The sequence below is a fragment of the Staurois parvus genome, unplaced genomic scaffold (assembly GCF_062004578.1).
Source record: "Staurois parvus isolate SC_StPar_1 unplaced genomic scaffold, SC_StPar_1.0 ptg000102l, whole genome shotgun sequence".
NCBI classification, from domain to species: Eukaryota; Metazoa; Chordata; class Amphibia; order Anura; family Ranidae; genus Staurois; species Staurois parvus.
The window spans coordinates 4,225,507-4,236,715 of record NW_028317898.1 but is presented as its reverse complement, the minus strand read 5'-3'; positions in this window follow the sequence as shown (position 1 = coordinate 4,236,715).

Sequence of the window (11,209 nt, the reverse complement as noted above, 5' to 3'; positions counted from 1 at the left end):
GTCTCAATGTAAGTTATTCCCATAGCATGTTTCTTACAGTTTTTTTCTGCTTTATTTTTTGTTCATGTGCTCTAGCTGAAGCCGGCGCCATATATTTGCAGTGTCTACCAATTCCATGTAGCAGCATACTGCTGCCTTTTCTCGTATGTCCCAGACATAATCTCGCACATACACAGTGAACATTAATAGTAATGGGCCTGAACTCTCACGGGATTGTTATGCAATGCCGTGGAGTTCTGAAAACAGGGACAGCACCTGTTTGAAGAGACTGACGACACATTGAGCGTGCCATCAATAGGGACAAAATGCACATGCGCCAGTGACGTCATATTGACATGGGAAAAATCTAACTGGCGTGGGTTGGGATAGCATGAAAAACATCTACATGTATGTCATTTCACTTTGCTTCACATGGCACACAGTAGGTCAGGAGACTTTGCTAGCACTTTAACGGTAAAGATTTAACAGTGGACAGTGCAGTCTCCAGCCTGTCTGCTAGCTTGGAGAAGGGAGGGAGGAGCAGGGGAGTGCCTGGTCATTATAGGCTACAGAGCTATGTGTTTCTATTGATGCACACAGTGTAGGGAATAGTCCCTGAATGCAAGGGTGGCTCCATAGGATGCTGCAAGAAAAGGGAGTCACCCTAAAACAGGAAAGGCAAGGATTAATACTATGAAGAAGCTGAATGCAAAGTAAGTGATATAATGCTGAAAGTACTTAAAAAACTGAAGGTTTAATATCTCTGCAACTATTATGAAATATTTCCAGCTTGAGTGCTTTCGCAAGGCTTTAGTGCCTTAATGGTGAATGAAAAGGAAGAAATAAAAAAAAAAATCAACAGGCAGAATTAATGCACATACAGTATTTCCCAGAAGTGAGTACACCCCTCACATTTTTGTAAATATTTTATTATATCTTTTCATGTGACAACACTGAAGAAATGACACTTCGCTACAATGTAAAGTAGTGAGTGTACAGCTTGTAGAACAGTGTAAATTTGCTGTCCCCTCAAAATAACTTGACACACAGCAATTAATGTCTAAACCGCTGGCAACAAAAGTGAGTACACCCCTAAGTGAAAATGTCCAAATTGGGCCCAGTTAGCCATTTTCCATTTTAGATGACACCAGAAGTCTCAAAAAAAAACGTAGCTGTGATCTTTAGTGTCTGTGGCATAAGACTTCAACCAATATAAATCTGTCCTCCAAAAATTGTTACCTTTACACTGCCAAGTAGACCTAGTTTATCACTCTCATTAACAGCTTCTCATTCAGTCCCCATCAAGTTTTCTCTACCTTTAACACTCTACTTTGTCCTTCACTGCCTCTACCCAGTAACTCACTCACTGCCTAGGAGATCGCCAAGCACTTAAACAATAAGATTGATACAATTTGTGATGAAATCTCCACTCTATAAATATCCCCTCTACTTAACACCCCATATCCACAGGTACACGCAACACTTCCCTTATTCAATTCTACTACTATAGACAAGGTTGCTAAGCTTTTTTCTAACGCCCACCTAACCACCTGCCCCCTGTTTGGCACTCTCCTACACTCTACAGTACATCTTCAATCACACCTACACTACATCTTCAATCTCGATCTCTCTTCTGGCATCTTCCCTAACTCTCTAAAACATGCACTAGTAACCCTCATACTTAAAAATCCTTCCTTGGACCCCAGCAATCTTAACAACCTATGCCCCATCTCCTTGCTCCCCTTTTCCTCCAAACTCCTTGAATGCCTCGTCTACAACCAACTGGGTGACCCCCTTACTGAGAATGAAATTCTTGACCCCTTCAGTCTGGATTTCGCCCTCAACACTCCACAGAAACTGATCTCATAAAACTCACGACCAATTTACTAACAGCTAAAACCAATGGACACTATTCTGTTCTCTTACTTCTGGACCTTTCAGCTGCCTTTGATATGGTTGACTACCCTCTTGTCCTTAAAAAACTTTACTCTGTGACTGTGCTCTTTGTTGGTTCTCATCCTAATTATCCAACCGCACCACTTACAATTCTACTTCCTCTTCTCCTCTACCTTTCTCCATCGGGGTCCCTCAGGGTCTGTTATTGGACCTCTCCTATTCTTGATCTACACTTCCTCCATGGGTCAGCTAATTGCCTCCCATTGCTTTCATTATCATTTCTATGCTGACAACACCCAAATCTATCTCTCTACACCTCAGCTCACAACATCAGTCTCCTCACACATAACTAATTTACTGACCAACATATCAGTCTGGATACCACATCACTTCCTCAAACTCAACCTGTCCAAAACCGAGCTCTAAATATTTCTCCCCCCCCGTGCCCTTTTTCCTGACTTTTCTGTTAAGATCAAGGACTCAACTATTAACCCAACCCCACATGCTAGGGTGCTAGGTATAATCCTGGACTCTGAACTCTCCTTTCGGCCCCAAATTCAATCACTTTCCAAAGCTTGCCATCTCAACCTCTGCAATGTTTCCAAAATGTGCCCCTTCCTAACCAATGACACTACAAAGTTCCTAATCCACTTCCTGGTTATCTCTTGTCTCGACTATTGCAACTCGCTCCTGGCTTACCTTTACATAGGCTATCCCCCCTTCAGTCCATCATGAATACTGCTGCCAGGCTCATCCACCTTACCAACCATTCAGTGTCTGCTAACCCTCTCTGCCATTCCCTGCATGGGCTGCCACTCACCCAAGGAATTAAATTCAAAATAATAACAACTTACAAAACCATCCACAACTCTGCCCCCAGCTACATCACTAACCTGGTCTCAAAATGCCAACTAAATCCTTCTCGTTGTTCCTCCCAAGACCTCCTGCTCTCTATCTCCCTTATCACCTCTTCCCATTCTCGCCTCCAAGACTTCTCCCAAGCCTCTCCCATCCTATGGAATTCCTTTCCCCAATCTGTCCAACTATCTCCTGTACACTTTTAGACAATCCCTGAAAACTTTTCTTTTCAGAGAAGTCTACCTTGCCTCCACATAACAACTGTACTCTTATTTTTTCCTTCAGCTCATCCCCCACTGTTATTATCTTTTGTATCACTTGGCCTTCCCTTTTAGATTGTAAGCTCTAATGAGCAGGGCTCTCTGATTCCTACTTTATGAAATTGTATTGTAACTGTACTGTCTGCCCTCATGTTGTAAAGTGCTGAGCAAACTGTTTGTGCTATATAAATCCTGTATAATAATAATAATGGACCGTGTCTTTATAGCCCCTGTGTGTATCTCCCATATTTATCCCCCCCCCCCCCATGCCAGAGCCTAGAAGTTTTAAACTGTGCCCTTCAACTAGGTTGTTGAGTACCCATCTTATATATGTAGTGCCCCCCCCCCCCCCCCCAAGGAGCCACTAGCTGATGATGGTCAAAGGCACAGTCACTATACATTCACAGTATAGATTAAGATGATGATTCCTTAATGCAGAGGCTGTCAGCACACTCAGAGCGCAGTTCAAGCACACTAACACGAAGAGCAGTCTAGGGGATGTCTATTTATGGTTTTTATTTTAGGTAACTTAGATGGGGTGTAGGGTAGTATGGGATATTCCAGAATCACTAACAGAAATAGGAGGACACACTTGCTATGTTGCATACTTCAAAACAGATCTTCTGCTCAGCTCAGAGTATAGTTTTCCCTTGAGATACTAGTAGAAGCTAGAGGTATGTACCCCTCAGAAGGGGAACAACTTGACCCAAGTTCAGAGGATCGTTCTTCCACAAGAAACTAGGAGAAGCTAACAGTATAACCCTCTTAGGAAAAGGACTACTTAGCTCAAAGTCTTTCCACAAAACTGAAGGGGACTGCTAAGTATGTACCTCTCAGGAGAGAAACTATGTGGCTTGAAGTATGAATGGTTTGGGGTAGGGGGTAGAAGAGAAAGACAATGCTGGTCTGAAGCTCAGAAAATTTACTGTATGTGCTCATCAGCTACTTTCTGGGCACACCTCCCCAGGGATTGGCTGCAACACAATAATTGTTCTTGCTGCCCATGTCCTTGCTTCACCCCTATGTTCCAGAACTTTCTAGAAGGCAGGGAAGAGCAATCAAACCTTCAGCCTGTGACATACAGAACAGCCAAAAGAAATGAATAACTCACTCTTGTTAGTGCTGCCTGACTAGTATAAATGGGAACCTTTCCTGTTCATTTACTGTACACCCCCAATATCCCATTTGCTTACTTATAACTTATGTTGTTGTACTTTAAAACAATAAAATATTTGAACAAGAAATGAATAACTGTTCCAATGATTACAGAGCAGCCAAAAATAATGACATTTACCTAATATCCTAGCAGCCTAACTAGTAGGGTGCTACATATAATTCTTATATTATCTCATTTGTAAGTTGTGTTGTTATATGCACTGTATACTGCTTCTGTTTTGCCACTGTTTATTGGTATTTTTGGTGTTTTCATACTCTGATGGGTGAGTTGCCTGAATAAACAACCCTTCTTTCATCCTTGGTGTGACAGAGGTACTTCCTAGTGGGTCACCAACATCAGGAACAAGGAAATCCAAACATCAGGGCTTCTATTGGCTCCTTTGGAAGGGGGGGGGGGGCTACAAGGTTATTGTGGGATATGTTTAAATGACCATATTTGTGTCTGTACTTCAGCTTTAATGCTTTTTCAATTCAGTCTGGTCATTGACGGGGCCAGATTTCGCACTAGATCACCTAAGATGTCTTACAAGATCCAGGACTCTGTAGAGTGGCAATGGGTTAGACAAGAATGTCTATTAACCTCTAGAAAGGGCAAGGAATATTATGTTCTGTAATGGAAAGTTAGAATGAACTACATCAAATTACACTTCTGAGTCTTCTTGGTGAGTTGACACTGCCTGTGGAGCCTGTTGAGTCATCAACTTGCCATACTGTCTAAACAGACTGGGATTGGTATTGCATAATGTGATATTTGAGAGAGAACAGTCAGACTCTTTTGAATAAAAAAAAAAAAAAGATTCATTGTAAATAGATCAATGATGACATCGTTATGCATCTATGGTGACATCATCATTTTTGTGCACTGTGGGCTTTTTTCCCATGGGCATGATGGTTATCAATCCCAATAGTTTTCAGCCCATTAAGCCAGGTGATCTGTAGAAAGATGTGCCACCTCGACAAATAGTATTTGCAAGAATTCTAGTATAGGTAATAAACTGTAACTGTTCATATGGTTCTAAGACAGGCAATGATGGGCTTAAAGTTCAATTCCAGTCAGAGGTGTAGCTTGAAGCTTGTGGGCCCTGATACAAAAGTTGACCCCAACTACAATCCGCCACTCCCCCCGAGCGCCAATACAGTGAGGAACAAAAGTATTTTAACACCCTGCGATTTTGCAAGTTCTCCCACTTAGAAATCATGGAGGGGTCTGAAATTCACATTGTAGGTGCATTCCCACTCTGAGAGACAGAATTAAAAAAAAATTCAGGAAATCACATTGTATGATTTTTAAAGAATTTGTTTGTCTTCCACTACTGAACATAAGTATTTGAACACCTAAGAAACAGCAAGAATTTTGGCTCTCAAAGACCTGTTACTGTGTCTTTAAAAAGTCCACCTCTACTCCACTCATTAATCTAACTTAGTAGCACCTGTCTGAGCTCTTTAAAGACACCTGTCCACCCCACAATCAGTCAGACGCCAACTACTACCATGGGCAAGACTAAAGAGCTGTCAAAAGACACCAGAGACAAAATTGTGGACCTCCACAAGGCTGGAAAGGGCTACAGGGCAATTGCCAAGCAGCTTGGTGAAAATAGATCAACTGTTGGAGCAATTGTTAGAAAATGGAAGAGGCTAAAGACGACTGTCAGTCTCCCTCGGACTGGGGCTCCATGCAAGATCTCACCTTGTGGGGTATCACTGATGATAAGAAAGGTGAGGAATCAGCCCAGAACTACAAGGGAGGAGCTGGTCAATGACATGAAGAGAGCTGGGACCACAGTTTCAAAGGTCACTGTCGGTAGAACGCTACGCCGTCATGGTTTCAAATCATGCATTGCACGGAAGGTTCCCCTGCTCAAGTCATCACATGTCCAGGCCCTTCTGAAGTTTGCCAATGACCATCTGGATGATCCAGAGGAGGCATGGGAGAAAGTCATGTGGTCAGATGAGACCAAAGTTGAACTTTTTGGTCTAAACTTCACTCGTCGTGTTTGGAGGAAAAAGAAGGATGAGTTGCATCCCAAGAACATCATCCCTACTGTGAAGCATGGGGGTGGTAACATCATGCTTTGGGGGTGCTTTTCTGCGAAGGGGAAAGGACGACTGCACTGTATTAAGAAGAGGATGAATGGGACCATTTATTGTGAGATTTTGAGCAACAACCTCCTTCCCTCAGTCAGAGCATTGAAGATGGGTCGTGGCTGGGTCTTCCAACATGACAATGACCCAAAGCACACAGCCAGTATAACCAAGGAGTGGCTTCGTAAGAAGCATATGAAAGGTTCTGGAGTGGCCTAGCCAGTCTCCAGACCTAAATCCAATAGAACATCTTTGGAGGGAGCTGAAACTCCGTGTTGCTCAGCGACAGCCCCGAAGCCTGACATATCTAGAGGAGATCTGTGTGAAGGAGTGGGCCAAAATCCCTGTTGCAGTGTGTGCAAACCTGGTCAAGAACTACAGGAAACGTTTGACCTCTGTAATTGCAAACAAAGGCTTCTGTACCAAATATTAACACTGATTTTCTCAGGTGTTCAAATACTTATGTTCAGCAGTGCAAGACAAATAAATTCTTTAAAAACCATACAATGTGATTTCCTGAAATTTTTTTTTAATTCTGTCTCTCAGAGTGGGAATGCACCTACAATGTGAATTTCAGACCCCTCCATGATTTCTAAGTGGGAGAACTGGCAAAATTGCAAGGTGTTCAAATACTTCTGTTCCTCACTGTATGTTCCCACTATGTGCCAAGATACTCGATGAGCCTAAAGAGTTTTTCCAGATCTTTATTTACATATTGAGAGGGTAAGTCAAAAAATTTTGGAGAAACTATCCAAATTTTGACATATCTCTCTAATTCTTTTGAATACTTTGAGAGGTGAGGATCTACCTGAATAACATGAAAGAGGTCAAAGATCACTAGGATGTGGCACCATTTTTTAAGGCCTAACTAAATAGTAAGGAAAACTTAGAAAAATCTAATAAAACAAACCTCAGTGTAAAAATATAAACTTTTAATCCTAGCTTCAAAGTGGACTGTAAGTCAGTTGGGCAGTGGACAGTGTCAGTAGGGCAGTGGATGGTGTCAGTAGGGCAATCAATGTGTCAGTATGGCAGTAGGGCAGTGAATGATGTCAGCCAGTAGAGCAGTGGACAGTAGGGCAGTGGATAGTGTCAGTCAGTAGGGCAGTGGATGGTGTCAGTAGGGCAGAGGTTGGTGTCAGCAATGGCTGGTGTCAGTAGGGCAATGGATGTGTCAGCATGGCAGAAAGGCAGTGAATGGTGTCAGTCAGTAGAGCAGTGGACAGTAGGGCAGTGGATAGTATCAGTCAGTAGGGCAGTGGATGGTGTCAGTAGAGCAGAGGTTGGTGTCAGTAAGACAGTACGCAGTGGATAGTGTCAGTCAGCAGGGCAGAGAACAGGGTTAGTAGAGCAGTGGACGGGGTCAGTAGGGCAGAAGATGGAGTCAGTTGAGCAGTGGACAGTAGGGCAGTGGATAGTGTCAGTCAGTAGGGCAGTGGATGGTGTCAGTAGGGCAGAGGTTGGTGTCAGCAATGGCTGGTGTCAGTAGGGCAATGGATGTGTCAGCATGGCAGAAAGGCAGTGAATGGTGTCAGTCAGTAGAGCAGTGGACAGTAGGGCAGTGGATAGTATCAGTCAGTAGGGCAGTGGATGGTGTCAGTAGAGCAGAGGTTGGTGTCAGTAAGACAGTACGCAGTGGATAGTGTCAGTCATCAGGGCAGAGAACAGGGTTAGTAGAGCAGTGGACGGGGTCAGTAGGGCAGAAGATGGAGTCAGTTGAGCAGTGGATGGTGTCAGTAGTTTTTTTTATTTTTGTTATTTTACTTTTTTTATCATTTTATGTTATTTTTTTTTTTTCTTACAATTGTATTTTTTATTATTTTTACAATTTTTTAAGAGCCCTGTTGGGGGCTGTGGTTAGATATCAGGAGTCTAAACAGACCTTTGATGTTTCACCTTTCAGAGAGAGTGGAAATTCAGAACACAGCCCTTAATCTCTATCTCCACAGCTTTAGCTGCACAGAATAAATGGACAGGAATAGCTCTTTAAAGATCTTCCAGTTCATCACAAATTGAAGCATAGTAAACACAGTTTACTATGTTTCTGTTATGAATGGACACAGGAGCGATCAGTACTGATCACTCACTATGTCCATTCAGAAAAGGAAGGGGGCGGTAAATTACATATTTACTGCCCACTTCCCCCACTCTCCATCCTGAAATATCCCTCAGCATGGGAAGCTGACAGCGCTGTAGGGGGACAATGGGGGGCCAGGGGATAACACAGGGGGGCCCTGGGGTAACAATTATCGAGTAACCTGGATAGGAGGCGTGGTGAGGGTGGCATATAGAGTAACCAATGCCCTCCATTGTCTTCCTGCAGCCGCTGAATGCCAGCGGAAAGGAGAGGAGGAGAAGCTGACTTTCAGCAGCAGAAGGAAGAAAATGGAGGCATCAGTTCCTCTATATGTGCCCCCCGCTGACCCTCCTATCCAGCAGAACCAAATATGACAGGGACCCCTATAGCTGCACCAGTGATTCCAGGCTTGTGGCTGTGAACTAGATATTATATGCAAAGCAAAGCAGTAAACCCACTTTCCAACAACAATTATAAACATAGGTCTTGTGTAATCAGGCATTTGTTTGCATTGAAACAGCTGTATTACCTTTGCAAAGCAAAGGGAAAGCCAAGCATATCAATTCAGGTCAGAAGCAAATCAAAAATAAACTCAAAAGCATCTCAAAGGCAAACAGAATGCACTTAAACACCTGCTGCATTGCCCATCTATACAAGCCCTTAACCTGATCCTTAAGAAGTTGACTGTAAATAGTAACCTTCATTGTACATGTCTTTCACCTACAGCTACACATAACCTGACTTTTTGTACCATTTTTAGTGATTTTTTCCTCTAATATTCCTCTAGTTTTAAGGTAAAAGATTTTGTGGCTTTAATACTTTTCAATTTCTCCCTTTGTGTCCCACATGCTGTCATTGTCTCCATTTTACAATTTCTTCTCTTCCCTTTGTTCTTCCTTCTTCCTATTTCAGGATGTCTTTGTATATGTCCTTGTTTAATGACACCCCATTACAGAGCTGCAGTCAGTCCTCCCCCAAAGCACTCCATAAATTCAGCCTAGACTATTTCCAGACGCAAAAATAAATAAAAGAAAATGCAGGTTGTGCTGCCCACAGTCTAAATATTAATATCAACAACCTCCTAAGCTTATTTCTATAACTAACCCATTTACTGCTTTTCAATTCAATCCATTTAAATACATTTCACTCTTTTTTTCTTTTATTTCTTTTAAGCATAATATAAGGCTGTGAACTCACCTTGCACAGGCTGTATATCTCTGCCCACAGAATTATTCTAAGCTGGGGAACTGGTGTTCTGTATTTTTGTTCAGTACATTGTTAAAGAAATAAAACTAATGCACGCCTGGGCTCAAGCATTGATACTAATACAAGTGAACATAAAATCAGTGATATTAAAGTAATATTAAGCCATCAGTTTTTTAAGCACTTTCAGCAGCTGATGTAATCACTTACTGAGTATGCAACTTCTTTATCTGTTAACCCTTGCCTATGTTCCAGGTTTAAGTTGGTGCCATGATTGCTGCCCCAGGTTTCTTGTTTCTTTCTCATTAACATCCTATGGAGCCAGCCTTGCATGCAGGGAGTTATTGTTCCCTACACTACATGCAACAATAGAAACACACAGCTCTGTAGCTTAAGATGGCAAGGCACCTCTATGACCCTCTGTCCTCCTCCCCCATTTCTTCTCCAAGGTAACAGACTGATTAGATACTGCATTGTCCATGTTAAATCTTTCCTGTGAAGACTGGAAGTTCATGGAAGAAGCACCAAGAAAGCAGGTTTTAAAGTGCAAGGGTAAGAATTTGAACAAATAGTTTACTGGGATTACCTATTTTTCTGTGCTCAGTGTGTTACCTAGTTACATAGATCGTCTGGCTGAAAAAAGACAAAAGTCCATCTAGTTCAACCATTAAAAAAGAAGTTATAATCCTACACTCACAGTTGATCCAGAGGAGGGCAAAAAAAACCAGCAAAGCATGATCCAATTTGCTCCTGCAGGGAAAAAAATCCCTTCCTGATCCCCTGAGAGGCAATTGAATATTCCCTGGATCAATTTTACCTAAAAATGTTAGTATCCAGTTATAATCTGTGTATCCAAGAAAGCATCCAGGCCTTTTTTAAAGCAATCCACTGAGTTGGCCAGAACCAACTTTGACAGAGTCTATTCCACATTTTCACAGCTCTCACTGTGAAGAAACCTTTCCATGTTTGAAGATTACATTTCTTTCCCTCCAGATGTAAAGAGTGCCCCCTTGTCCTCTGTGATGGAGAAGAAAGAGAAGTGCGCCAGACTAAGTGCAGTATGAATATAAAAGTTTATTGCACACAAGATTATAAAAACTCACAAGACGTGGGTAGATATCAGGCATCAATATATAAGGAGGAGGATGTCATCTGTGCTGCACCTCACAAATGGATGGCTGTAATGCCAAGGTGTTGCGTGGCTGGCGCTCTAGGCGGGTCCCACAGGAGGAAGCGAGGATGGCAGGCGCAGTAACCGGGAGTCGCGGCGCAGATAAGAACCGGGATCCAGGGCAGGCACTGCTGATCTCTCACATCAGCGTGGGTACAGTAGCCAGCTTGAGGCACATCCAAGATGGCCACCGGGCAGGAAATTACATCAGGACGTTGCTGGGAATCCTCCAAGGGGGGCGGTGATGCGTTTCTAGGCAACCTGCCTTTTCATCAGACCTGATTGGCTAGTGGGATGAGCCAATAAATAAGGAGAGGAGGAAGGGGTGGGGCAAATGAGGGGCAGGGTAGTGAAGTTAAAAAAATGTATAATGCATACAGGCTTAACAAGCAGTGGTGGAAAACATAAGAAATAAACGGTGAGCAGCTGCTTTCTGTAGAACATGTGAAAGATAGAAAGAATAGAAGGAAAGGAAAGGAAAGAAATGGGGAAAGAAAAAAAAAAAAA